The 25,341-nt window shown below is 49.0% G+C and overlaps 1 protein-coding gene across 1 annotated transcript in view; it reads left to right on the forward strand.

Annotated features, from left to right (window-relative positions):
• Nucleotides 1–25,341, forward strand: part of LOC128338087 (transmembrane protein 132D-like) — a 438,162-nt gene that overhangs the window by 69,651 nt on the left and 343,170 nt on the right. The window lies entirely within an intron of this gene.

The following is a 25,341-nucleotide window of genomic DNA, read 5'->3' on the forward strand; positions in this document are numbered from 1 at the left end:
CAGCTGGCTCAGAATGCTGCTGCAAGGATGCTTATGGGTGCTAGCCACATTTGGAGTATTACTATCCTGTAGCAGCTTCATTCTTTGCCAGTTTGCTTCCAGCCTAGATTCAAAGTGCCCATTTTGACCTTTTAAAGACCTACACAGCTTGGGACTGTTGTATCTGTCGGACTGGACTGCATTTGCCCCTACGAATCTGCCAGGGCCCTTCTCTCATCATCTTGAGCCCTGCTCACAGCCCCACCATTGACTGAGATTCGGTTGGCGGGGACAAGGGACAGGGCCTTATCAGTTGTGGCCCCTCAGCTCTGGAATGCCTTCCCAGAAGAGTTTTGCCACACTTTCTCTTAAAACCCACGTGTTCTGAGAGGCTTTTTAATGTGTTTTATTACAGCCAGGGGGGATGCTGCTTCTTTGCATTGTGCCGACTGGGCACCCCTATGGTGGCAGTCTGGGAAGACAGGCAAGAATTCACCTGCAGCCTGGCACTTCCAGTCCATCCCTTTCCCTCAAGGTTTCGGTCAGCACCAGCTTTGACCGGAAGGGTTCAGAGGTTAGGGGAGGGGAGGGGAGGGGAGGGATGCTGGGGAAGAAGGCTGGAATCCCCGGGCTGTTTTCTTTGCCTCCTTTAGGAAGCCAATTGCAGGCGAGACTGCACTTTCCATTGGCCAGCCTCCACCTCGGCTTCCCCTCGCCAGGCCACCACAACAACAGTACCCAGCAACGGCCTTCCCGCTGTCATGCTTCAAGAGGGCGTACCAGAGGGCATACCAGAGCGCCATTGTAGTGTAGTGGAATCAGAGCGCCATTGTAGTGTAGTGGTTGGGGAGGAGAGCTGGTCTTGTGGGAGCGAGCATGAATTGTCCCCTTTGCTAATCAGGGTCTGCCCTGGTTTGCATTTGAATGGGAGACTCATTGTGAGCACTGTAAGGTATTCCCCTTAGGGGATGGACTACTTTGGGAAGAGCACCTGCCTGCTTGCATGCAGAAGGTTCCCTGTTGCCTCCCTGGCCTCTCCAAGATAGGACTGAGAGAGACTCCTGCCTGTAACCTTGGAGAAGCACCTGCCAGTCTGGGTAGACAATACAACTAGATGGAGCAATGGTCTGACTCAACTAGGACTGGGGAGATCTAAGTTCAAATCTCCCCTCAGCCATGGAACTCTGTGGCCTGGCTTTCACAGTCATTTGAATCTAGGTTCGATGTACTGTAGGTTTGATGAGCATGATTACGTGAATCCACACCGAGGTGGCTTATGGCCTGAGATGAATCTGAGATTCCCGCCTTGGCGTGGGTTCACACAATCATGCTAATATCAGTAACCCCATTAAACCTAGATTCAAATGGTTGTGTGAACCAAGCCACAGCGTGCTTAATCTGACCATTCCTGATGGGATGGAGATTCGATGCCAAGTCAAGCTCTCTCGCTGTGGAGTGAGCTGGGTTTCATTTGCCTCGCAGCTATTTTAAGCCATCTTGTGCATTATACAGCAAGTAAATACATGTTTTATTCATAGGAGATATGACTAAAGAACTTGCTAAAACAAACTTGCTGCCATTGCTCATGTGCCCCCCCCCCAAATGGGGACTGGATGAGTAAATGCCCAGATGGATTGCAGCTAATGCTTTTACTTCTGGCTAATACTGACTCGCTTCAAAGAAATGGCCCCATTCCCTCGGCTCGTATATATTTGTCATAGCCGGCCCTCTCTGACAGCCGCTGGAGCAGTGACTCCGGCTCCTCCTTCTCGGTGTATAATTTATATTGCACTTTCACGTCTTGACTCTCAACAGACCGACTTGGAGGTAAGGCAGGCCGTGACGAAACTTTGAAAAAGTATGTATGGTGCGGAGCAAGTGGATAGAGTGCATGCGATTAGAACTTGGGGTTGCGCAAGGAAGTGGCCAGATCACAGCAGTGGATATATGGTGGGTGAAGTCTGGACTTTCATGGGGTGGGGAAGGAGGGGGGGAAAAAGGAGAGATGATCCGCGGGACTTTCACTCCCTGCTAGCTGGTAGAGCGTAGTGAGTCAGTGGGGCCTTTCTCACAATCAAGTCTGAGGGTGGCCGAGCGGGCAAGGAGAAAGCCTTGGGAAGAGAGGAAGCCTTGACAGATGATCAGCCTGTTGGTGCTGGGTATGTGCGGATGGCGCACCTAGACGGGCTGGCCCTGGCCGCGCGGAGGTGTAGGGGCCAGGATGTGTCATCCCAGCCCCCAGAAACCCCACAATGCACCATGCGACCCCTACCACATGATCCCCCCAGCGATAGGCAGGCACCTCTCAGAGCCACATGGGCAAGGAAAGGCAACTGAGCACTCGCTCACTTAACCTTACTTGAGAAGCCAGCTCCCTAGGCGGATTTGCTGCTGAGGGGCTGCCAGTTGCTGCTCAGCTCCCAGCAGTTCCCACAGGCATCCATCTCCAGGCTTGGCTCCCTTCGCCTAGTCTTGGCTAGGGATGTGCAAACAGGTCCGAATCAAAATTCGGCTCAATGGTGAGCTGAACCAATCCCCCCACCCCCCGGTTTGACTTGACATCAGACCAACACCCCCACCCCCCGGCCATTTGGGGCGGGGGTTCGCAGTTTTTTTGTACTTACCCCCTCTTGAGGACTTCTCCGAGGCTGCGGGGGCGGGGTGTCCCTGGAGGTCCCCCCACCACTGGTCTCTGTTATGACTTAAATTGCTCAGTTCGGGTGGTCTTGAGCCCTTTCTGGGCCTTTGCGCCATCACGGTGGCCATTGTGGAGGCTGCCGCACATGTACAATGGGCTCCTGCATGGCCTGGTCATGACCCAGCCTTGCAGAGGCCCATTGCTCATTCGCAGTGACCTCCAAAATGGTCACCGCAGCAGGGGAAAGGCCTGGAAAGGGTCAAAGACTGCCCGATCTGGGCAGTTTAAGCCATAATGGAGGCCAGCAGTTAGAGGGGGAACCTCCAGGGATACCTCTCCCCCATGACCTTGGAGAAGTCTCCTGGAGGGGGAAAGTAAAAAAATCTTTTTAAAAATTGTGACTCTCCCCCAAGCTGAACCGAACTGGGGGTGGGTGGGTTGAGGGGGGCAAAACTGAACTGGCCTGGGCTGGTTCAAGTCTGGCGCAGACTTGAAGTGATCTGAGGCAGCCAGTTTTGTGCACACCCCTAGTCTTGGCTGCTCATGAGAACAGCCTCAGTGCCTAAGTTATCAATGAGGACTTCCCTGGTTTGATTCTTGACCCTGCCATGAACTCACTGGGTGGCTTTTAGCAATCCTCTCCGCTTCTTTACTGCAATATGGGCACAATAATACTTGCCAGCCTTACCAGGTTGTTGTGTCCAACACTGGAGAATGAGGACACGTTTCCACAATGAACTTAACCCAGTTTCCTTCCATCTAATGAACTACGGCTAATTGTAATCCTGTAGGCTACTTCAAACAATCCTTCACACAATCCTCACCTAGATAGGAGGAGTGCCCAGCCAGGGTAGGAGAGCTGGGCACGTTCCTGATCTACAGTTGTGTGGTCTCAAAAAACAAGGTAGGAGGAGGGGACAGTGATTGTGTGGGAGGTGACAGCTGCTTTGAACAGGGGCACCCTACCCAGATTCAGACGCAGAGTGGCTCCTGAGCTACCAGCTTCTCCAATAGAGACCTGGGACCAGGCTGCAGACAAACAAGCTCGTGACAGGCACCAGAAGGCTTGAACTGGGAAAAGTGCCAGCAGGAGTTGGACTGCCTGCACCATCAGAGCAGCTCTCAGGCAGTTATTGGCCTGGCTACTGCTACTCCACAGCACCACCCTGATAATGGCCGGAGAAGGTACTGCAGCTCCTTTGCCCAACTCAGCCAGGTGATCTGAGGAACCAGTAGGGGCCTGTCTGACTGGCAGTATATTACTGCTAGTCCTTCAGGTTATGGCTTCTCAGTTTGAGCACCTCTGCTGTGCAGCCTCCTATCCACCAACCTACCTACGTGCATACCCATATCTGGCCCTTCCAAGTAGCCACTTCAGTGTCTGATCTTTGAGGTGAATGGTGACCCTGAATAGAGGATTCTTGGCACCTTCCTAAAACTATGATTTCCAGGTTGCTGCAGAGGAAAGCAATGAAAACTCCACAATGTGAAACTGGGTTAAGTTTGTATCCTATAGAGCTAATTACCTGATTATTTGATGCTGTTTAATTTGGATTTTTTTTTAAAGAGAGAGAGAGAGAGAGAGAGTTTTCTTCTGACCAAACACGCAGCAAACTTAGTCTTCCTCCCAGCAAAAGTTTTTGTTTTCTCGGCAAGGCATTAGCTAGATGCCTTTCCGAAGCACTCTTCTCTTGCCTTGGGGCTTTCATAAAATTTTCACCAAGTGCGATCCGCCACCATCTCCTGCCTGAGTGTGCTCAGTATGTGTCTGAAACCATCTCTTTCAGAGAAATCCCAGAGTGGATTTTTGCCCCGCGTCTACCGGAAGGTGCTTAGGGGTTCTTCCAAAATACAGAGTGGCTCTCTTTGTTTTAACCAGTGCAAAGCCATAATTGGAAATATTTTTTTGTTGGAGTTGACTGAAGAGAACTAACAATGGTATCGGCTCCCAAATCCAGGATGGGATATGGGGTGTGACTTTATGGTACAAAACACAGGCACAAAGACATATTTAGGGAGAAATCTGTACTGTTGCTTTCCCAGCCTGGAGCATCTCTGGTTGGCAACCAATTATTAACAGGCGCCATTTGACTGGCACAAAGGCAACAGCGGACAAAGGCAACCAACTCACTCCCATGTGGGCTGAAACAAGGCTCTTTAACTCCATCCTCCCCAGTGCGAACAGTAGCAGAGGCTTTGCAAGAATCCTGGTCTTCTTATGTACGTACTAGGCCTTTTGCCTACGTCTTGGAGCTGGTCTTGTGGTAGCTAGCAAGCATGAATTGTCCCCTTTGCTAAGCAGGGTCCACCCTGGTTTGCATAGGAATGGGAGACTGCATGTAAGCACTCTAAGGTATCCCCCTTAGGGGATGGGGACAATGGGGAGAGCACCTGCCTGCTCACATGCAGATTATCTCCCTGGCAGCATCTCCAAGATGGGGCTGAGAGAGATTCCTGCCTGCAACCTTAGGAACATAGGAAGCTGCCATATACTGAGTCAGACCACTGGTCTATCTAGCTCAGTATTGTCTTCACAGACTGGCAGCAGCTTCTCCAAGGTTGCAGGTGGGAGTCTCTCTCAGCCCTATCTTGGAGATGCTGCCAGGGAGGGAACTTGGAACCTAGATGCTCTTCCCAGAGCGGCTTCATCCCCTGAGGGGAATATCTTCCAGTGCTCACACTGCTAGTCTCCCTTTCATATGGAACCAGGGTAGACCTTGCTTAGCTAAGTGGACAAGTCATGCTTGCTACCACAAGTCCAGCTCTCCTTGGTGAAGCCGCTGCCAGTCTGTGTAGACAATACTGAGCTCGATGGACCAATGGTCTGACTCAGTATGTTCCTAACTACCTCATAGGACTTGATTTCCAGTCCACCATCTTGGTGGCCCTCTTTTGAACCCATCAATATCCTTTTAATGAGGTACCTCCAAAGGCCAATATAGGGGCAGGAATCAGGAAAACAGAACAATCCCCGATAAATACACATAATTGCAGCCTTTGCTGCCTTTTGCTATCCCAGTAAGCAAGGAGCTAATACTGGACTCCTAGAGACCCTGGCTTCAGTCCTGCAACAACAGACTATATAATGTCATGGTTCTTTCTGAAACACAGTTGTGCTTCTGGAGCATTGCTATTAAAACCTTTGTATAGTTAAGCAAGACCTGCTTAGGGAACACATTGGAGACGACACACATGAAAACACAGCTTATTTAAAACTTGACTGTTCCTTAACAAGGTAGTAATAGGTTTTGTGAGTGCTTAATTGAAAGGAAGCTCATTGTTGGAAGGGAGGGGAGAAGAAGAAGCCAATGTGGCAAAATAGGAAGATTCATTTGAAGCGAGTCAGTCCTGGTACGCCCGCAAAGTAATGCTGGGTAAGGGAAAGGTTAAATTGTTTCTGAAAGCAAGATTTTGTTCTTGGCAAGAGATAACAGATTGGATTCCAAAGACCGGACTTTGTACAGCCTAGCAATAAATTGCTCTTTGAAATGTAGATTGTGTCAATAATGGGTTAGCTAGACATAATTGGAATCGAAGGATCTTAGACATGTCGTTCAAATATTTCTTCAAAAGCAAAAGAAGTAAACTCAGGAGCAATGAGCTTGGGCATTCTTTTCTTTCCCGGGATCTGTAAATGCACATGCTGCTCTTACGTACCGCTGATGAAACTGTCACCCTTGATTAAGGTTGGCCTGGCCTACCCGCCCCCCCGCCCCCCACTTGCCCATTTTCTCCACCCCATTCTTAACTAGTTTAAGTTGTCACACATACAGCACTCCTACTCGGGCTCCCAGTTACCCCCATATACTTCCCCTCTTGTGACCCTTATTCTGGCAATGGGATGTTGGCAAACCTCATGCTCACTCTATCTTTCTTTCTCATCTGCCTCAACCTGAGAAACCAAAGAGAGTTTGGGATCCAGGAGCACACTTAAGCTTTGTACCTGATCTTTCAGGAGGAGTGTAACCCCATCCAGAACAGGCAGATCTAAACCATCTTTCGGTCCTCCTGACCCCGCCACAGTCGAGTCAATACCTCCATCTTATTTGGATTCAACTTCAGTTTGTTATCCTGCATAACTTCCCTACATGCCATTTCCTGATGAGGTCGATATGGAGAAAGAGATCTGGGTGTCATCAGCATATTGATAACGCCCTGCACCAAACCCCCTGATGATCTCTCCCAGTGGTTTCATGTAGATGTTAGAGAGTACTGGAGAGAGTATGGAGCCTTGTGGAGCTCCAGATTTTAGTTCTCGCTTTGCAGAGCAGCAGTCTCCAAAGAGACTGAGTCAGCTCTCCCATTGAGCTGGTGCCACATCTAGTATGGCCCTTGGCCTGAGGTAGCCTTCTGTATTAATATGTATGCAAAATGAAAAGCGGAAGCATTGTACCCTGCGTGACTGACTGTAGGGGAAATAGAGGGAAATGGGAAGCAATTTATTGGTTCTAATGATTTAAAAAGGACTAGCAATTGCCAGTTTCGGTTACCAGGAAGATAAGAATCATTCCTTCTAGTGGGATTCTAAGAGCCCGGGTAATTTCTCTGTCTCATTTCTCAAGCGCAAGTCAACCACAAATCTCATTTAATGCAGAACACAGAATAAATAAAAGGCAATTGGAAACAGCAGCCATAAATAAAGGCAAGCTCACAACAGGGCGTCGTTTACTTGGTAAACTCTCTTCTCCCCACTCCCCCCCCCCCGTAATGAGATCTGGTTTACTATGCTCTTTTACTAGCCACATGTTCAATCAATATAAACTCCTAATAATGGTAACCTGAGCCCACAATGTTGTCTGACAGGCCCCTTGTAAAGTTTTGTGCAGATAACTCCTTGTTCAACCAGCTTTAAAATGTGCCGGTTTAATGCTGGCAATGAGGAAAAAGCACCTTCAAATTTGCCTGCTTTTAAGCCATAGCTGCTTAAAAGGCTTGGCTTTGCATATGGCAGTGCTGAAATCCACACGCTTGCTGAAAATGGGGAGGCAGGAACAGAGAAAGGTTGTTTATGCAGCAGCAAAACTTTAGTCGACTGTGTGTGTGTGTGTGTGTGTGTGTGTGTGTGTGTGTGTGTGTAGCTACAAAACAACACCAAAATAAATGGAACCATTTTCACAGTAGGAGAACCCTTTGGAGGAAGAGAATTGAGATTCCCCTGGATACCAGTTGCAGGGGAGCAGCAGCAGAAGAGGGGGAATGTCCTCACCTCTTGCCCTCAGGTTCCTCAGAGGCCTGTGCTGGCCACTGTGGGAAACAGGATTCCGGACTCCAGGGGCCTTGGGCCTGATCCAGCAAGGCTCTTTTAACGTTCTTATGCTCTTAAGAGAATCGTTAACTTGCAAAACGGCAGGAATCATCTGGGTGGCCAAGTGAAGGCAAAGCATTACTACTGGGCTTGTGTTTTTTTCAGTCAGGTTGAATGGCCCTCCTCTTTTGGTGTTTGCACAGCCTGGCCTGAGCCCCTGGGAAATGGACACCTTGGGAGCCTATGACCCTTCCTTCCAGCTAAAGGCCATGAGCTTGACCACAGAATCTCTCCTGGTTCCCATTCTCCTCTGGAGGACTTTGGGGTTTTAAAACAACCAAAAAACAGAGAGTGAGTGCGATGGAACTCCCACGCTCACCTGAGCTCATGGCTAAATGACTGAAAATGCTCCAAAATGGGCAATTATGCCAACACATTAGCACAGCAGTCATGGCTCAGCAAGGTGTCCGGCACAGATGTTGCTGAGATACTCAGTCTCCTTGAATCCTTTCCACCTTGTAGCTTTAGAGCTGGGCTATATGCATGCAAAACAGCTTGCTTAGAACCTTAGAGGGCTGCTTCCCAGAAGCCACTGGAGGAACAGGGACATCTGGCTTGGCTCTTGCCTTTCCATGCTCTCCTGGAATGGAAAGAGAACATCATGGGGTCAGATTTTCAGGAGTAGTTGCTGGCCTGAAGAAAGGAGGCAGAGTCTTGTTGGCACAGCTGGACAGACAACCATTGGAATCTAGGTTTAATATGGGTGACTGACATTAGCATGATTGTGTGAACCCATGTTAAGGTGAGAAACTGAGATTCCTCTCAGACCAAAAACCATCTTGGTGTGGGTTCATACAATCATGCTAATGTTGGCAATCCACATGAAACCTAGATTCTAATGATGGTCTGAACAAAGCATGTTGGTTTTAGGAACGCAGGAAGCTGCCTTATACTGAGTCAGATCATTGGCCCATCTAGCTCAGCATTGTCTACACTGACTGGCAGCAGCTCTACAAGGCTTCAGGCAGGAGTCTCTCCCAGCCCTACCTGGAGATCCTGCCAGGGGTTGACTCTGGGATCTTGCGCATGCACAGCAGGTGCTCTACCTCTGAGCTATGGCCCCTAAGGGGAATGTTTTTTATGGTGTTCACATGTGGTCACACATCCAAATGTAAACCATGGAAGACCCTGCTTAGCAAAGGGAGCAATTCACACTTGCTACTACAAGACTAGCTCTTCTCCACTTTGGGTTTCATGCTGTTGGGGATGAAAGCATTAAGCCAGAGACCTATGCAAAAGAAGGTCACAGTCAAGGAGGGAACTGAAGAATGAGAGGTGATGCCAGGCATGTCCATAGCATTTCCCAGCCTCTCTAAAAACACATGCCTTCTCTTCACATCTTATGGCATTCATGGTAACAAATGCCTGTGGACATATGGCAAGCTCACTCGCTGTGGAAATTCAGAGTCCCCCGAAGGCAAACGAACAAAGAGAAGTTCCATATTCAGGGAGGAAGGAAGATCCAAACAGATGGCATAAATATTTCTTTAAAAGATCCACAGTGAAGCCAGTAGAGGGAGCAGAAAGACTACGTAACCTTCTCCTCTCTCCTTCTGTACAACATGGGTTTAGCATTCCTATTTGCTGGTGGTTGATGTAGCTTTGCAGTCATGACTTGAAGGCTCCAAAGCACACGATCTCTGCACTAGGTGGATAGGGAGGGGGGATTCCCTGCTGATGACAAAGACACCTTTCAAAATGGCAAATTCTCTTATTGAGCACAGGGAGAGCGACTGCCACTATTCAGCCCTAGCACTGCATCCCTCTGGTGGGTGTTGCTGGGGTCTCCCTTATGCTTCTTCTTAGACCAGGGGTTCTCAACCTTGGGTCCCCAGATGTTGCTGGACTTCAACTCCCATAATCCCCAACCAAAGGCCACTAAGGCTGGGGATTATGGGAGATGAAGTCCAACAACATCTGGGGACCCAAGGTTGAGAATCCCTGTCTTACACTATAGGCTCATCCACCCAGTTGTTTGAACCTAGGATTCATGTGGGTGACCCACATTGAAGTGATTGTGTGAATCTGTGCCAAGGTGGTTCATGGCTTCAAAGGGTCACCTTAGCATGGGCTCACACAATCATGCTAATATTAGTGACCCACATTAACCCTAGATTCAGACAACTGTGTGGACTGGTCTTCTGAGTCCGTTGGGAAGCACCATAAGAACATAAGAACAGCCCTGTTGGATCAGGCTCAAGGCCTCTCTAGTCCAGCATCCTGTTTCACACAGTGGCCCATCAGATGCCTCTGGGAAGCCCACAGGCAAGAGGCGAGGGCATGCCCTCTCTCCTGCTGTGGCTCGCCTGCAACTGGGATTCAGAGGCACCCTGCCTCTGAGGCTGGAGGTGGCCTTTAGCCCTCAGACTAGTTGCCATTGATAGACCTGTCCTCCATGAATACATCTAAACCCCTCTTATTGCCATCAAGGCTGCTGGCAGTCACCACATTCTGTGGCAGAGAATTCCACAAGTTGATTATATGTCTCTCTTCATCTCCCCTCCCCCTCCATCAACCACTTTGAGAACCTTTTGTTGAAAAGCAGTATATAATTAGTTGCAGAAAGAGAGACTGTATTGCTTTCAAGAAGGCTGAAAGGTCTTAGAGAAGGTTGGCCGGCAGCATCGTTCAAACTTTCTGCCTCTGGGCAACTGTTTACACACTGACTTGTCTGTTACAGACAGTACTAGACTTTTCTGGTATTGCGATATACCAGTTCTCAACAGTTGCTTGAAAATCTGGTCATCACAAAGGGGTTGCTTTCTCATGAGTAGCTCAGTTGGTAAGTAGTGCTCTAAGCAGTGCTGTGTAAAAGGGTGTCTAGAAACAGCAGCAACAGCTGAGAGCTGGGCTTAGATCATAAGAACAGCCCAGCTAGATCAGGCCCAAGGCCCATCCTGTCCAGTATCCCATTTCACACAGAGGCCCACCAGATGCCTCTGAGGAGACCACAGGCAAGAGATGAGGGCGTGCCCTCTCTCTTTTTGTTGCTCGCCTGCAACTACATTGTGCCTCTGAGGCTAGAGGTTGGCCTATAGCCACCAGACTAGTAGACCATGAATTTGTCTAAGCCCCTTTTAAAGCCATCCAAGCTAGTTGCTAGCCATCACTACATCCCATGGCGGAGAATTCCATAGACAAATCACAGTCTGAAAAAGTACTTCCTTTTGCAGTAGAATTGCTCCCTTTGCAAAGCAAGAGCTCCCTTGGTTTGCATTTGAATGAGAGACTGCATGCGAGTTATCGGGCCATAGCTCAGTGGAAGAGCATCTGCGCAGAAGGCCCCAGCCTGCATCCATCAGCATCAGCCAGCAGCATCTCTAGGTAAGGCTGGGAGAGATCCCAGCCTGAAACCTTGAAAAGCTGCTGCCAGTCAGTGTAGACGAAACTGAACTAGAAGGACCAGTGGTCTGACTCGGTTGAAGGTGGAGGAGAAAGAGGAGAATCAACAAAAGGGGCTCTATTCTTCCCCTTTCAGGAAAAGAAATACCTGCCTGGTGGAGACTCAGTCCCGGAGGGGGTCACAAGCACTTTTGTGTTTTCTGCTTGTTCAGAGGAAGTGTGCCCCTTTGAAAGCTTGCATCAGGACACTAGGGGGCGGTAGAACCCTACCATGAAGAGCCTCAGCCAATTGACATCCGCCATTGTATTGGCCTGAGTTTGTGTTTTGTGATAGCAGCCGTCCACCGCATTGCAATGGAACAATATTTACACAGCAAAGTACATAACTGTAGGGTCTGTCTAATTATGCACAGAAGGATGGGCTGGTTGTGTGCAGAGGCTTATGCTTTGCGGAAACGGCTGGCTCTTGGTGTGTGTGTGTCCGTGTGTGAAAAATACTTGACCTGTGTCTCATACACAATCACTCCATTCGCACACAATGCAGAACATGAGTAAGGGGCCAGAGGCTGCCAGACCTGCACATGCGAATGCAGGCAACGCTGGTTCCGCAAGGAGAGCAACCTGAGATTTGCTTTTCAAAACTCCAGTTTGAACCCTCAGGTTGTAGTGAGTTTCGTCGCCCAAACCCGAGGGGAAACACAGCCTGCATTACATCCGAATGCAGAACTCCAGGCTGTGTTGCCTGTAACTGGAGTTGAAGGCGGAAGCTCCTCCCTCTTTCTGGCTGTGGTTGGTTTTGTGGCCTGTCTTTCATGCAAGCCAGTTCCCCTCCTCTCTGTGGTCTCCCTGACTGCAGGGAGCCTGCTCTCTGTGACATTTGAATTTGGATAGGAGAGCAGGGGTGGGGGTGGGGAGTGGAATCATGCACCCATTGGACCCACGGTTCCATGTTACGTGTGGATTCAGCCACTGTGTCAACATTTACCTGTGTCAAATCTACCTGTCTCCATCAAGCTGTTCTTCTCCCCACTCCATCCCCACAAACATTCAGCTCCTTCCCTTAGCATATAGTGATCACCTCATTCAGCTTGGGTAGCTTTTCCTGTTCCAGACATTCCAGGGAGGTCTCTATACCCTGGACCAATCAAGAACCATCAGGTTTGTTCACACAACCACCAGCAGGGTAAGAGAGCTGGGGACCCTGCCAGCTTCCAGTCTTGTGCTTACAAACATTAAGATTGGCGATGGGGAGAGTGATCGCGTGCAAGACAGCAGCTGAGCAGGATAACCAGATTCTGTCCCCAGAATCTTACCAACGTAGGAGGAAAAGGCATCCTACCCAGCTGGGACTTCACACACGACCACACTCCCCTCCTCCTATCCTGATGTTTGCAAGCACATGACTGAAAATCAGGAGGATGTCCGGCTCTCCTTCCAAGGCTGGGCGTGTCTCCTACCCTGCTGGCAGTCCTGTGAACAAGCCTATCTATTGGTTTTCAAGGAACACAAATGAGGCATCCAGGATCATTTCAACAGTAACCTGCTTTGCAAGCAAAAAATGGCTGGATACCATACCATGATAGTACAGACAGTTGGGATGTGCGAATCGGCTCAACCTTGCCTGGATAGCCTGGACTCGAATCGAACCAGGCAAACCGGTTTTGTGCACACCCCTAACAGACAGGTGGCATTGGAACCAGGAGACCAGAGGCCGAGGAGGACAGGGCTCTTGTGCAGAAGAGGGGAATCCTGGCAGGAGCAATGCAGAAGGACAACCCGCACAGCCAACCACAGCCCAAGAGAGGGAGGAGCTTCCTCCCTCAACTCTGGTTTCGGACAGCCCAGCCTACAGCTCCGCATTCGGATGCACTGCAGGTGGCTGTTAACCTTGGGTAGGCGTGGCAAAACTCACACAGAGACTTATGATGTGACCCCAAAGGCCAACTGCCTGTGGGATTGTTTTTAATGAAAGGTGGTATATAAATTTAACAATACATACATACATAAACTGCACGTTATCTTACGCCCACCATGAATGTTCCACGCCCAAAGGCAGGCTATCTTAGAGCACAAGAGTTTGAGCAAGCATCTGAGCTAGGGCCTTGAAAGGCTCCTGTCTGCTACCTTGGAGAGCCACTGCTGGCCAGAGCAGATGGCACTGAGCGAGATAGACCACAGGTCTAATTCGGTATAAGGCAGCTTCCTACTGGATGTGCCTATGCTGAGTGGCTCATCCCCTGACTTCCGAATACAGAGAGGCCTTCATCCCTCCATTTGTACACCTACAAATTTGATTTTTAAATTTGATTTTTAAAATTGACTTAAAGTTTTTCAATTGTTTTGTACTCTCTCTGTGTGTTGTGATTTCATGCGTTTTATGTGTTTTTACTCGATGTTTGAATGCTGTGTTGTGAGCCGTCCAGAGAACAATTTGTTATGGGGCAGCTAAGAAAGTTATTATTGATTTATTATTACTGCTGTTATTACACCTTGGAGTGAAGATAAGAATGGGGTTTCTGTGAGTGCACAGCTATAGGACCCACCCCCCCACCCCAGTGTATGGAGGTTAGGGTGGGGTCTTCTAGCATGCATCCCTCTCCATGCAAAGGTGTTTGTATATGGCGTGAACATGAGGCTCATGTATGATGGGGCTTTGAAGTAGTTTAATGGGGTGGATTGATTCTAGCTCAATACTACAGCTCAAAGAGAAACACTCACCCTCCAAAATGGATGTATATTCCACATCAGCTGGGCTGATTTTAAAGCAGACTTTGTTCCTGTAATCAAAGCAATACAGGAATAGCAAGTTTTTGGATGGCAGACTCTCAATTTATACCCTGAGCCAAACCTTGCCATTTTGAAGGCAATGCATATCTGATTCTTTTAGTTCCTGTCATCCTCTCAAAAGACCATTCTGTCCTACTTAAAAAAAAAAAAAAATTACACTATTTGGGAGGCAATCAGGTTGGAGATAAGACTTGGTTACATTTGTTTTGTACACACCATCAGCTTCCTGAGTAGTTAGGAAAGGATTGCAAATATATACTTGTGTCACTATACTGATTCCAAACAATCCAAAAGAGTGTGTGTGTGTGTGTGTGTGTGTGTGTGTGTGTGTGCGTGCACGCACGCAGGGTGGGGAGCAGAATCATGAAATACAAGGAAGGAGAATAGAGTATTCCAATACTGCTATGTAAACATATGAATATATAAAAATATACTCAGAATTGCATATCATACGCAATATTTATAGTCCATACAATCTTACAAAAAGGAACTTGGATAATACAATAGACAATGAGGTCATTTACACATGCAAAAATTGTGTCTTACCCAGGTTTGGGAGCTGTGTGTGCTCCCAATTTTCAGTTGTGCTGAAGCAAACTAGGAGAAAAACCTGGGTAGAAGTGATTGTGTGGTAGAAAGAAAACCTGGCTAGCTTTTTCTCCTACCTTGCTTCCACACTTCTACCCAGGTTTTCCTCCTACCTTGCTTCCACATAACCAAAAACTGGTCCCCCACACAACTCCCAAACCAAGGTAGAACACAGTTGTGAATGACTTCAATATATTGATCACAAACAATTTTTGTATAGCCAAAAACCTCTGAAATGATCATACAGATGAAAGTATGACACACGCGAACAGTGGTCCATCTAAATACAAATTATGCATGTGATTATAAAGAGTAGTCATTGCAGAATCAAGGGAAAGAGTTGTGGTGTGCAAGGACAAGGCAGTGGAGTGGAATCAGGAATGTTAAGAGTTTAATGAAATAGATAATGTGTACAGAGAGGCAAGTGCAGGCTGATTTTTAGTGCTCTTGCTGCTGGCTGTTTGTTAGCCTCTCCGGGAGGCTATTCCCACAACCAGAAGAAACTGGGCTAAAGGAGCCTAGCCTGGTTTCCCGTCGGGTGCAGCAACGGGAACCTCCGAAAATACCCCTCCCCTTTAAAAAGGCTAGTGGAGCGCATGCTCCGCTAACTCCGTTCACCTGATTGTGAGATGCCATGCCATGGCGACTCACGAAGAGACCCATGCTGGGAGGCTGAAACAAGCCTCCCGGCTTTGTGGGGGGTCTCTCCAGGATGCCCCGTGCACTCGGGCGGGACATCCTGGGACTTCCATGAGCCGGACGGCCCCCAATCCCTGCCACCCCTACCGGCTCTGTGACAGAGCCGGCAATCGTGTGGGTGGCCCAAGGTTGCCCAGGGACAGCTCCCTGCTCATCTGCAGGGAGAATGGGCTGAGCCCGCTCTCCCCGCAGAGCTCAGTTAACACTGCTCATGTGGAGAGCCTCCAGGACTGGAATACAAGTCACTTAAGCCCCATTCAAAAGCTGGCCTGGATCAAGGAAGGGACTGACCCAAAACACCACAGTCGTCAAGCCCAACATGACTAAATGCTCTGATGCCTGGAGTCCAGCCAGAGCAGCTACATATACTGAGGACAGGGAAACAGAACTGATACTCAGTTCTGAGTATATTTTTATACGTTTCTGTGTTTACACTGCAGTGTTGGGATACTTGATTCTTCTTGTTACTACACAAATTCCCCAGTGATTTTACTTGCTTTGCATGGAAGTTGCTTATTCAGTCTTTCAGAGTCTGTCCTCTCCTGTGACCAAAAATAATCCCAAAGAGATAAGGCTATAGCTCAGTGGCAGAGCATCTGCTTTGCATGCAGGAAGAAGTCCCAGGTTCAATCCCTGGCGGCATCTCCAGGTAGGGCTCCTTCCTGAAACCTTGGAGAGCTGTTGCCAATCAGTATAGATGGTAGTACTGAGCTAGATGGACCAATGGTCTGACTCAATCCCAGGCTGCTTCCCATGTTATTTATTTATCATTTATTATTTTATTTTATTTATTACATTTGTACACCACCCCAAACTTTCATCTTTGGGTGGTTAACGATAGTATAAAACAAGTTAAAATATATACAAAAAACTTAACACAATTTAACAATTTAAAAATCAGCCACGAATTAAAACCTTAAAAATTTAAATAACAGAAAAAGCTTGAGTGAAGAGGTGGGTTTTCAAATGCTTTCTAAAAATTGTCAGAGATGGGGAGAATCATATCTCAGTAGGGAGCGCATTCCACAGTCTTGGGGCAGCAACTGAGAAAGCCCGTCTCCATGTGGCCACCAGCCGAGCTGGCAGCAACTGGAGACAGACCTCTCAGGACAACCTCAATGTCATTCCTAAGTCTTCTAGGATGGGGCTGTAGTAGACCACGGTTAGAGCATCCCTGGCAGCATATCCAGGTGGGGCTGGGGAGGCTCTTGCCTGAATCACATGGCAGTCCACCTTCTCAACTGGAATGGTGCCACCAGACGAAGGGGGTGTGGTTACAGAAGCGGATCCCACATTGGGTGGAATTCCATGGCATCTGATTGGTTTGTGGTCCTCTAAATAAGGGGGAGCCAGCTGGTCTGGTCTTGAGTGAAGGTTTGTTGGGCAAGGTGCTACTTCTCTTTGGGTCTCCTTAGCGTTCTTGGTTCTGTAGTTTTCAGCATCTGAAGCAAAGAGCCTGTCGGTCACTGTGTTAGTTTGTAGGTATAGCAGGACCTGTTGGGACAGCCAATGGATGATGGCATATGGCCGATAGGAATCACAGAATAATTTGTATCTGAACACTGGGATCCTCTACAGACTCTTCTTCTTTGCTTATGAGGACCACTTCCTACAGTCCTCTCATATTTTGAACAATTGATTGCTTTGGACTTCTAGACCTCTATAAGGACTGTGAAAGACTTTTACTCTATGGGACATGACAGCTTGCCCTCACCATATAGAAGCGTCTATATGTGGGACAATTGTTATATGCTATTATTTATTTATTTATTGTTAAATTTATATACCGCCTTTCATTAAAACGTTTATATACTGCCTTTCATTAAAACGTTTATATACTGCCTTTCATTAAAACAACCCCAAGGCGGTTTACAGCAAAATTTAAAAACAAGATTGTAAAAAAGACACAATTAAATATTAAGCTAAAAATACAAATCTGATTAAAAAATCTAAAACACAAGCATAAAAGCAATACAAAGTACAAAGAGCAGCAGCAGAGACAATCATATAAAAGCTCTGGTAAAAAACCACGATTTAACATGCTTTCTAAAAGCTGTGATGGAGACTGAGGAGCGAATAGCCACCGGAAGAGCATTCCAGAGTCTGGGGGCAGCAACAGAGAAGGCCCTGTCCCGTGTGCATGACAACTGAGACTCCCTCGTTGTCAGCACCTGGAGCAGAGCCCCCTCAGATGGCCTCGTCAAGCGGGCTGCAACCCTTGGGAGCAGGCGATCCCTCAGGTATCCCGGGCTCAAACCGTTAAGGGCTTTAAAAGTCAAAACCAGCACCTTGAATTGGACCCAGAAACAAACTGGTAGCCTGTACAGCTCTTTCAATATGGGTGTGATGTGCTCCCACTGGGCAGCTCCAGATAAAACCCTAGCTGCCGCATTTTGCACTAGCTGTAGTTTCTGGATATTCTTCAAGGGCAGCCCCACGTAAAGTGTGTTACAGTAATCCTGCCATGACGTGACTAAGGCATGGGTAACTGTGGCCAGATCAGATTAGAGGTCCTATTCACACATAACGGGAAACTGGCATTGAAGGGGCCTGAGGTTGAGTTTCTTGTACATCCAAATGTGTGCAATGTGGTTTGGACACAAAAGCAACCCGAGGTTTCCCTCTACAAATTCCAATTTGAACTGTAGGTTTGTAGTGAGTTTCGCTGCTACTACCTGAGGTTTCCTTTGGGGGTCATTGCATCTGAATGCTGCAGTGAACATTCGGATACAATGGATGCTCAGCTCTAACCAGAATTGAGGGAGGATGTTCCTCCCTCGCTCTGGCTGTGATTGGCTGCCGGGGTTGACGTTCATTCCAGAAGGAAGCCCCCACAGCCAGTTCCCCTCCTCTCTGCAGTCTTCCTCACTGCAGTTTGGGTCCTGGAGATTACGTCCAAATGTGGACAGGTAACTGTGTGGGGGTGCAGTGGAACCGAGGGTCCATTGGACCCTCAGTTCCACGTCACGTATGAATGCAGTGACAATCTTATTATGCCACAACCTATGGTAATGTTTTGGTTTTTTAAAAATTGAAATATTAAATGAATTTTTCTTAATTTGTTTGGCTCTCTAGTATAGGGAGGGTTTCTGCAGTTGGGACATTCAGTGCTTGAGTTTGGTCAGTGAGCTGCTTCTGGGCAGGACAACTAGCTGTGTTAATTACTTGGAGGGGTTTAGACACATGGGTCAATATATTGCCCTGAAACTAAAGCTGGGAAGTCTTAGGATAAAACCAATATCTTAATCTGTTACAAGATGATTATAAGGTTGTTGGAAGTGTCATGGAGCCCACAGGTTGGTGGGCATGAGCCTAGCCTTTTTTATTGTGTTTTCTTGCTCTTGTCAACTTTGTTTTAAAACCTGCTTTAGAAAACAGGAAGACACTCTGGCTCTTGAACTGTGAAGAAAAGCAGGATGCCAAAAAAAGGGGTGGGGGTGGGAGGGCTAAGTCCTGGAATCATTTTTTGTACCTGAGATGCCAGGAAGCAAAAAGGCTATCTTATTGGAGAGTGCTGCCTTGGGTTACAGTAAGATACTAGGATTCTTTTGGAGGAGTTGAGAACCAAATCTTGGTTGGTTTTGCAAGACTGCAATTTGTTTGGGTCTTACCCTTTCTCCTCACCACCTCTCTGACTCATTGGCAAACATCTGGCTCCTGATCGAAGCGTGGGGAATGTGTGATGCTATTTGCATAGGAGCGAGAGATAAAGGGCACGCCAAGAAAGTTTTGTTGTTTACCATGTCCATATAGTTCTTCTGCAACACAAACATGGTTGGGGAGAGAAGAAGGCAGCAGTGGGACTGTTCATGTTTTGTCCCAGGGCCCAATTCAACCTTGCTATGCCCCTGCCACAATTAAACCACGTTTGCGGATTCCGACAACCCATGAGACATTGAGGCTCTACACACGATCCATGTGTAGCTCTCCCTGCAGACGGGCAGCTGCTTGTGGCTTGGCAGCTGGATTGGTCTCTCACACAACTCCCGGCTCCGTCATGGTGCTGGTAGGGGCTGCAGGGATTGGGGGCCTGTTTAAGAGGAGGCCTGTTTTTGGATTGGGGGCCTGTTTGGCCCCCCCTGGATTGGGGGCCTGTTTAAGAGGAGGGCTTCTTTGGTGCCTTCTTTGGCTAGCCACCAGAGAACCACCGGGGTCGCCCGCAAGCCCGGTGGTTCTCACGAGGGGGGGAAACTGGGCTGGGCTCTGGTTTCCCCTCATCGTGAGAATGGCCTCAGTGATTAGGACCAATCAACTTCCAACCAATCAACTTCAAACCTTGGGTTCAGATCCTGGTTTGCTTGTCTGAACATAAACGATGAGGCTCTTCTCACGATCAGTGAGAGGAGCTGGAGTGGGTCAGCGGGGAGAGCCCCATACACGAGCAGGCAGTCTGTTCCGGGCAGCCGAAGTGGCCGCCCACATGACTGCCGGCTCTGTTAAGGAGCCGCAGGGGGCTGGGAGGATAGGGGGCTGCACAGCCCCCAGAAGCTCTAGCATGCCCTGCATGAGTGTGCAGGGCATGCTGGAGAAACCCCTGAGCCGGGAGGCTGCTTTTAAGCCTCCCAGTCACGGGTCTGCTTGTGAGTTGCCGCGGAGCAGAGCCGCGCCGTGGCAACACACAATTTAAAAAAACAACCAGGTTTGTGGAGCACTCGCTCGGCAAACCTGGTTTTAGGGCAGGGTTACTTTAGCAGGTTAACCGCTTGGAGGCCACCGGGTGGTTCTCACGGTCAGGCGAAATTGGGCTAGATCATGGGAATAGCCTCCATGGTTTGTTTGACTGGGGCAGGTTTGGACCAGTAAGCCAACCACAGTTGTATGAAAGAAACCATGGTTCCGGCTGATGTCTGCGAATCCACCCATTATCCTGACCTTCAGTCATCACCTACTTGGCCTTCAAAGGTGGGAGCACTTGGAGCAGGGTCTCTGCTCTTAAGGTCTCTGTTCTTAAGGAATAGGTAGTTCCATATCATACCTATCAACATTTAATGAAGAAAAAAAAGGACATGGTCAGAGGCGACCCTTTCATGAGACAAGGTGAGGCGGTTGCCTCTGGTGGCAGCTTGTTGGACGCCATCAGGGAGACAAGAGGCCCCCCACTGTCCCCATCAGAGCTGATCCTGACCCTTGCAAACTTTGCAAGAGTGTCTCTCCTCTCACTTTTTGCAAAGCAGCTAGAAACACAAGGAGAGAAGAGGAGGTTGCTGGCAACCTTCCCTCCCCCCTGCCCCTCCTGCACTTCCAAAGCTTGCAAGGGTTGGTTTTGAAAGGGGGCAGACCCCTAGTGCAGTATTTTGCAACTCACCTCAGGTGCTTCAGGACCTTGGGCTGCCCCTGGACATGTTGTTGTTGTTGTTAGCTAAGCAGGATCTGCCCCGGTTGCATATGAACGGGAGACTACATGTGTGAGCAATGTAAGATATTCCCCTTAGGGAATGGAGCAGCTCTGGGAAGAGCAGAAGGTTCCAAGTTCCCTCCCTGGCATCTCCAAGATAGGGCTGAGAGAGGTTCCTGCCTGCACCCTTGCAGAAGCTGCTGCCAGTCTGTGAAGACAATACTGAGCTAGATGGACCAGTGGTCTGACTCAGTATATGGCAGCTTCCTATGTTCCTATGTCACTACTACTACTTATATTTATATACCACTTTTCAACTAAAGTTCCCAAAGTGGTTTATATAAATACAAACAAACAAACAAATGGTGGCTCCTTGTCCCCAAAGTGCTCACAGTCTAAAAAGAAACATAAGGTGGACACCCACAGCTGTCACTGGAAGGATGCTGTGCTGGCCAGTTGCTCCCCGCCGCTGCTAAATATAAGAGAATCACCACTTCGAAAGGTGCTGGCAATGCCCTGACTCTCATTCTAAGGATTGGTGTTCAAGGCCTGCTTTCCTCTTAGGTTTTTTTTTTTTTTTTAAAGCCCTTTTAGGGTCAAGCTACAAGTGATGCTGAATATGTACTTTGCACTTCTCATCACATCCCTTAAACCCACTGGCACCCTTAATGCTGAACACTGAGGATCAAAATGGGTGTGGGGGGGAGAGAGTTGTGGGTGCTGTTAGTAATACTGTAATACTGTTAGTGTGGGGGTCAGGGGAAGAGGAGGAGGAGAGGAGGAAGAAGAGCTAGGAAGCTTGCCTTCTCCTGAGTCCGACCCTCAGCAGCGGCGTCCCTCTCAGCCCTGTCTGGAAAAGGCCGAGCTGGGAAAGGGTTATTCAGTCATGGCAGTCTCAGAAAATGACATCCCTAGCAGAGTGAAGGACTCAGGGCATGGGCTCAACGGCAGTACGGAGATGCAGACCCCAGTGGCTCTGGAGAGTCCTGTCTGGAATCTTTTTGTTTTGTTTTGTTTAAGCTTAATAACAACAATACATTAAAATAAAATAATAAATAAATTGTACGTGTATTTATTAACTGAGCTATGTCAACCGTGCCTGTCAAGCTGAAAAGCCCTCTCAAGGCAGCTTATAATAAACAAAAGCCGAATAAACAGCATTAAAAAGCCCATTAAAAAAGAAGAAGAAAGAAGCGGCAGCAAAGGATAACAGCACTAGAGCCACCAGATACTACCCAGACCAAACAGACCAAAATAAAAACCAGTTAATTAAAACTGTAGGAGGCTCCATGAAAGGGTCTTCCCAGTGATCGCAAAGCTGGCCGAAAGGGAGTCGGGCACAGATGGCCATGGGGAGGCTTTCCAAAAGCGACCCAGAAGGCCCTCTCCCTGGCCACTGCCAGCCAAACCCAAGAGGGTGCAGGTGGTGAGCCAGGGATTGGGGCCTCTTGAGGCAGGCATCAGCACTCAAGTTGTAGTTCTTGAGGTACCCCAGGCCCAGATCATATCGGACTTTGGATATGGATTGGAAAGTGTTTGGAAACACACTGGTCAACAACACAACAGGAGCAGAATGGGTGCAATGCATATACAGAGCAACAACTGGCGTCTTAGGCAGCAGCGTTCCCCACCAGTTAGGAACACAGGAAGCTACCTTATACCGAGCCAGACCCTTGGTCCATCTAGCTCAGTATTGTCTACACAGACTGGCAGCGGCTTCTCCAAGGTTGCAGGCAGGAGTCTCGCTCAGCACTCCCTTGGACACACTGCCAGGGAGGGAACTTGGAACCTCCTGCTCTTCCCAGAGCAGCTCCATCCCCTAAGGGGAGTCTCTTCCAGAGCTCACACCTGTAGAAGGTATTCTCATGATCAGTGGAAAGTGGGCTAAGGGAGCTTAGCCCACTTCCCACGGATCGTGGGAACCACCAGACTCGCCTCGCAGTCTCTCATTCAAATGCAAACCAGGGTGAACACTGCTTAGCAATGAGGACAGGTCATGCATACTACCACAAGACCAGCTGAAGCAGCGGTGCATACAGAGGGCCCTGCCTAGAATCTCCATGCCGCTGCTGCTGGTGTGGGACCAGGGGGTGATACCCCAATTTGCCACCCCCAGAGGATGCTGCTGCCAGGGAGCACAGAAGGGGCAAAGTGCATTTGTATCTCTGTGTGTGTGTGTGTGTGCACACGCGTGTGCATGTCCATGTGCATGGAGCTTCAAACTCCCTTCGATTTCCAAAAGAGAAATGATGGTGCAGCGCACATTTAATGCTTCCATTCTAAATATATTCCAAGTAAACTCTGTTGGTTTTTTGATGCAATGCAGTTTGATGCACTGAATGAGCTGTCAAGCAAGCGTGCTTTAGGACTGCAGGCTTATTTGGATTTGAAGTTTGATTTGGCATGGGGTGGGCAGCTGAGGAGCAAGCTATTTGGGCGGGGGGCACTTCCACCCCCACCCCCCAGCATTGCCTGTATGCAGCAGCTTCTGCCCAGCCGCGGTATCGCTGTGTGTGCTGTGAGAACAGAGAAGTCACCAGCAGCCCCCTATATCTCCTATGAATATTTATATACCACTCAACAACAAATGTTCTCCAGGCAGTTTACACAGAATAAACAAATAAGATGGTTCCCCATACCAAAAGGCTCACAACCTAAAAGAAACACAAGGAAGACACACCAGCAACAGCCACGGGAGGAGAACGCGGTGCTGGGGTTGGATAGGGCCAGTCGCTCTCCCTCTGCTAAGATAAGAGGATGGCCGGTTTAAAAGGTGTCTCTTTGCTCAGTTAGCGGGGGGGGGGGGGGGCTACCTATCAACAATCTGTCTATAATTTATTTATTTATTTAAAACATTCCTATCTTGCCCTCTGGGCAGCTCACAGCCGTAGGAACATAGGAAGCTGCCTTATACTGAGTCAGACCATTGGTCTAGTTAGATCAGTACTGTCCACACAGACTGGCAGCAGCTTCTCCAAGGTTGCAGGCAGGAGTCTCTCTCAGCTCTGTCTGGAGATGGCAGGGTAGAAACTTGGAACCTTCTGCATGCAAATGCTCTTCCCAGAGCGGCTCCATCCCCCCCCCCCCCCGGAATATCTTACAGTGCTCACACATGTAGTCTCCCATTCAAATGCCAACCAGGGCAGACCCTGCCTAGCAAAGGGGATAAGTCATGCTTGTTACCAGAGGACCAGTTTTCCTCCCAATATAACGATACGATACGTAGTGAATAACGCTCAGCAAATAACACTCACTAAAATCAGATCTGCAAGTGAACAGAACGAGAACAAACCAGGATGGGGATGTGAAAAGCCTCTCTTTACTAAGATGGGTATTCAAGGGTTTCTTGGAAAGGCTGAGGGGGAAAAAATGCTCCGTTTGGAAGGAGAGCTGGACTTGTGGCAGCAAGCATGACATGCCCTCTTTGCTAAGCAGGATTTGCCCTGATTTGCTTTCAAATGGGAGACTACATGTGTGAGCACTGGAAGATACGGTGCCACTCTGGGAAGAGCGCCTGTATGCTTGCATGCAGCGGGTCCCAAGTTCCCTCCCTGGCAGCATCTCCAAGACAGGGCTGAGAGTGAGACTCCTGCCTGCAGCCTCGGAGAAGCCACTGCCAGTCTGTGTAGACAAGACTGAGCTGAATGGACCAAGGGAAGGCACCAGAAGGCAGCTTCCTCCTATTTTCCATAATGTCCACCTATTCGCGCGCACACTTCACCCCGCAGCCACTTCTGCGCCAGATGTGACCCGAAGTCCGTCCCTGCCTCAGAAACCAGGAGAGCTCTCCCCGCCTTCCTGCAGCGGATCCAGCCTGAGTCCCCCTTCCCAACAATTCCCACGCTCCGGCTCCTGGGATTCCCCTGCGGGCGGAGCGTGTTTGTCTAGCCTGCGTCGCGTCGGGGAGGAGAGAGCGCGGTCTGGGGATGGGGCGGGCTTTCCCCGCCCTGATTTGCATGAGCCCCGCCTCCTCCGTAGACAGCTCCCTTTGAAGTGCATCTGTAGCAAATTAAAAGGGCGGGGTCTGTCTTTGCGTCCCTCTTGGCCTCCTGCTCCCGGATTGGTCGGAACGTGGCTGACTTGGATCCTGGGAATTTAAAGGGGGGGGGGGGGGAGACGGAAAAGCAGAAGAAGGTGCTTTATTCTAAAGGGGGGGGCAATTTCGTGCTCTTAAGGCGGGAGGAGAGCTGGTCTTATGTGGAGGCGAGTGCGAATTGTCTCCCTTGCTAAGCAAAGGCCGCCCTGAGTTTGCATTTGAATGGGAGACTACGTTTGAGGCTTGGAAGCACATTTGCCTCGTGGTAGCAAGCATAAACTGTAGCAAGCATAAACTGTCCCCTTTGCTAAGCAGGGTCTGTCTTGGTTTGCATTTGAATGGGAGACTACCTGTGTGGGCACTGCAAGATATTCCCCCAAGGGCAGGGTTTCTTCACCTTGGATCCCCAGATGATGTTGGGCGACAACTCCGATCATCCCCCCAGCCACAAAGGCCCTGGCTGGAGATGTAGTCCAAGAACAGCTGGGGACCCACGAAGCCTTTCCTTCAGGGGATGGGGCCCCTCTGAGAAGAGCACCTGCCTGCTTGCAGGCATAAGGTTACAAGTTCTCTCCCTGGCATCTCCGGATAGGGGTGGGAGAGACTCCTGCCTGTAACCTTGGCGGAGCCTC

The sequence above is a fragment of the Hemicordylus capensis genome, chromosome 15, assembly GCF_027244095.1.
Source record: "Hemicordylus capensis ecotype Gifberg chromosome 15, rHemCap1.1.pri, whole genome shotgun sequence".
Lineage (NCBI taxonomy): Eukaryota > Metazoa > Chordata > Lepidosauria > Squamata > Cordylidae > Hemicordylus > Hemicordylus capensis.